The sequence below is a fragment of the Dioscorea cayenensis genome, chromosome 15 (genome assembly GCF_009730915.1).
Source record: "Dioscorea cayenensis subsp. rotundata cultivar TDr96_F1 chromosome 15, TDr96_F1_v2_PseudoChromosome.rev07_lg8_w22 25.fasta, whole genome shotgun sequence".
NCBI lineage: Eukaryota > Viridiplantae > Streptophyta > Magnoliopsida > Dioscoreales > Dioscoreaceae > Dioscorea > Dioscorea cayenensis.
This window is the reverse complement of record NC_052485.1, coordinates 10,138,126-10,142,638: the sequence shown is the minus strand read 5'-3', so window position 1 is coordinate 10,142,638 and position 4,513 is coordinate 10,138,126.

Genomic DNA, 4,513 nt, shown 5'->3' with positions numbered 1-4,513 from the left:
AACATGGTGCAATCCAAGTTGTTGGACGAGTACGCTCACAACAAATGATGCTTTGATTGTATCAAATATGCGGGGAAGGATGGTAGGCTTATTTTGAGTTGAGTTATGGTTAAAAATTGCATCTGAGTTGATTGAATAAAATTATAAAAATCATAAAATTTTAAGTTTGAGTAGAAAAATATATTATTAGACTACCAAATAGATTCAAAAGTGCATTAACAAATTAGCTAGAGCCTTTCAGGGGTGCTTGGTGCCATTAAAAGGCTTCTAAGGCAATTTTCAACAGCTAGTCAGGAAATGATCCCGTGTGAAAGTAATTACTATTTAAGCAAACTTATATTAAAAAGATGCATGACCTCTTAATAGCCACTAAGCTAAATACTTTCAACATCAACATGATCCATGAAAGGCCCAGCACACTGGTGTTGTAAGATTTGAATAAAGAAATTAATCAGTAGAATAAAACCAAGTGATATTAAACAAAAAAAAAGACTCGAGGAATCTATTAATCAACAAAAAATACCAATATGATAATCATAAATATTAATTTCATCATTTACAGAGTTTAGGGTTAGTGGATAGTTTTAACATATTGTGCTCAAACTAATAAACAAAAGCAACAATTACAAACCCAATTATTAACGAGAGTGAATGAAAAATGAATAAACATCAATTTTATTGATTTCAAAAAGGATTATGAGTACATGAACTTGATTGAAAGAACAAGAGTTCCGAACTCTAGTTCTCCTAACCCTACTTTCCTAATTTCCTTTCATCTTTACATGATTTGGACCTATTTGACTAAATGAACATGGATCATGGCATTTTAGTTTCTCTTGACTCTTTCGCCAAAAAAAGCATGCTTGAATGCCTTTCTTAACTTTGATCTTCTTCAAGTTTCCGAGTTTGAATCTTGGACATTATTTGAGTTTTATGTTGTAATCTCTCCATGTTTATGAATCATGACTTGACCCTCCCCCTCTTAATTTTTGATATTTGAAAAAACTTTGGCGTTTAATGCTTATGAAGCCTTCAGTTCTTGACTTGTGAACTCTTCGGCTTCTTGACATCTTGAAACTCCAGAGTCCATTTGCCGGTTCATTTAAGTTTTTTTTTATGTATCGATTCATTTGAATTTTTTTCATGTCTCGATTCTCTTATGCTTGTGACCCTCAATTTTCCCATAAACAAGTTGTGACCTCTTACATGACTGGATCATTAACTTGATTGCTTTGACTTGTTTGGTTTTGGAATCGATCTGAAGTTAAAATCATGAACTCAATCTCTTTTAACTTTGGTATCTCATTCGTGTGAAGCCTGAAAAACTTTAACTTATGCAACTTTCAAGTCTTCAACTTTTATTTCTTGGGACTATGGACTTACATTTGTCATTTCATTTGAGATCACTAAGCCATAACCCTCTCACAACATCGAGTCATCAACTTAATTTTCTTTAAGATGTTAGAAATCTTTTTATTGGCTTATAATATCATGTCCAATAACTACTAAGAGACCTTCGCTTTCATATTAGAACTCTCTTTATCAGTTTATTAAAAAATGCATTGCCTTCCCTTCTCAATTAATGCTTGAGAAGTTTTCTCTTTATCCTTGCTTGGAGAATGGTTTTCTTTCATCCCATAAAGCATTTTTAATTTTCTTCATCACCCAAACAGAGGGCAACACATAATGCATTTAACTCTATTATGTTCTAAAATCTTCAATGAAAAGCCTTCCATATTCTCCCTATGAGCATCAAAAGCATAGAAAGGAGTCTTCAAAATAATTTATCATTCCTATTCCCTCTGTGAGTGTTAAGAAGCTTTAGACCTCATGATAAACTTCAAGGAGGTATTCAATGTTCCTCACAGTAAGTTTCAAGAAAAATCATAATTCGCATCTACCCTTATGAGTGTCAAGCATTAGCCCCACCAGTAGGTTTGGAGAAGAGTCTTTTAAGGTTTTCATCACCATTGTAAGTATCAGGCATTTTGCCTCATAGTAGGTTTCAAGAAAAATTATCATTCCCATCCATCCATGTGAGAGTCAAGAGTTAAACCACATAGTAGACTTCATCAATACCATTCAAGCATTAGACCTCACCGTAAGCTTCATCGATTTCATCCACCTCTTTGAGTGTCAAGCGTTGGACCTCACAGTAGGCTTCGTCAATTCCATTCAAGTATTAGGCCTCAAAGTAGGCTCCATCTTTCCATGTATCCTTGTGAGTGTCAAGCGTTGGACCTCACAATAGGCTTCGTCAATTCTCTCCACCCATGTAAGTGTCAAGTATTAGACCTCGCAATAGGTTTCATCTGAGTCTTCATTGATTTTTTTTTGTAAATGTCAAGAGGCTGGTTGGAGCTCTTGAAGGAATAAAAGTCAAGAAACTAATAAAAGCTTTTTGAAAAGAGCAACCCACTATGCATTAACTCTCACTATACATCTTTCTTTACTTGAGGTTTCATTTGAGCCTTGTCTGGCTCTTTTGTGAAATTCAAAAAGCTAATGGGAGATCTTTTAAGAGAGCAACCCATTATGCATTAACTCTCCTTATGAGTTTTTCTTCCCTTGAGGTTTTATTTGAGCTTTCATTGACTCTTTTATGGAAGTCAAGAGGTTGATGAGAACTCTTTGAAAAGAAAAACTTACTATGCATTGACTCTTATTGAGTCTTTCTTGACTTGTGGGTCTTTATCAACTCATTTGCTCTTGTGAGAGTCAAGAGGTGATAGATGAACCCTCAAGACCTCACAGTAAGCTTTAGGGAAGTCTTCAAAGGTCTTCCTCAACCTCTTCTGGCCCCATGATTGTTAAGAGGCAATGATGAGTCTCCCTCAAGGAACGCGGTCTATCATGCATTAAATCTCACAATAGGTTTCATGAGTAAGGTCCTATGAAATTATAAAGCAGCCCTCACCTTCTTTATAATCCCATTTCTCTCCATTTCCCTGTCAATTTTTTTTGTTTGCACTTTAGTCCCTCTAGTGCTTTTTTTTGGTATATTAGACCCTAAGTTTTTCCTCTTTTTATAAATTTTGATAAATGTTCAACTAAACCTTGCTATTTTTTTCTACAATTTTGCAAATTAATCCTTGAACTTCTATATTATCACATGTTCACAACTTTTGCAAATAAACCCAAATTTTTAATTTTTTACATTTCTCCATAATTATTGCAAATAAGGCCTCAAACTTTCACACTCCACAATTTTCCTTAAATTTCTCAACTTAACCCAATCTTTCTAATATACCCTCAAACAATTCTCTGTTCACTACATATTATAATTCTCAATTTTTTAGTAAGATAGAGAGATTATAATCATAATGAATATTGATTTCACGAGACTTGAATTCAGGGGCGGATCTAGCATGGGGGTAGTGGGGGCAGCTGCTCGCACTGAAATTTGAGAAATCTTTTATGTATTTATAAAAGAAATAATTTTTTTTTCAATTTTCCCCACGAAAAATGAAAAATAAAAGATATATAAGAGAAATTAGAAAATTTTTTAGGGACATATGAGAAAATTTTATTTTAAAATATTAGATTTAACCGAAGTTAGATAATTTTTGTATTGACCTATAATCAAGGTTGTTAGACCCGACCCGGGTAATGACCCGGCTAAACCCAGGGGTCAGGGGTCAATGGGTTCAATCGGGTCGAACTGGGGTTGAACCGGGGTCAATAATTAAATATAAAAAAAATTATAATAATTAATAATAAGCAAATATAATATTAAATCCATAATTATATTATAAAAATTTACTCAAATTTGATATTTAAATTGATAAATGACCTTATATACAGTAGAGTTTTCTAATTTTGTCATTTATTTTTACATTTTTTAAATATTTACAAATTTAATATATTAATATATAATTATCGAACTTCTCTCGGTGTTATTTATTTATTTATTTGTTTATTGGTTGATTTTTTGTTAAAATAAATAAGAAATTTAATTCACTAATTCTTATATCTCAATTTAGTTTTTTTATTTTTGTTTTTAAATTTTTCTTATATTTTTTTATTTAATTAGAATACTTTAATTTTTATATTTTTTTATAATAAAATTACACTCATTTATTGTTTTATTTTTCTTAATAAATTAAATTTTTTTAGAAAGTATTTACATAATACATTAATATATTTTTATTTTTTTAAATGTTAATTTTTTTGTTGGTATATATATATATATTGTAATTCTATTTATTGATTATAAATTATAAATTAATATTAATAAATATACACGATTTTATAGTTTTTTTAATGAGAAAAATAATAATAAATTATTAAATATTGTAAAAATTAAAAATTGTGACCCATTGACCCGCCGGGTCAACCGGTTCAGTTGAACCGCCTGGTCACCGAGTTATCTGGGGTTTTTTTAATACCCGGGTCAATGGGAGTATACCGGGCTGCCACATGGCCGGTTCTCGGTTTTTCCGGTTGAACCGGCCGGGCCGGTCCGGGTCTGACAACATTGCCTATAATAGTAAAAAAGTAATTTTTTCTCATA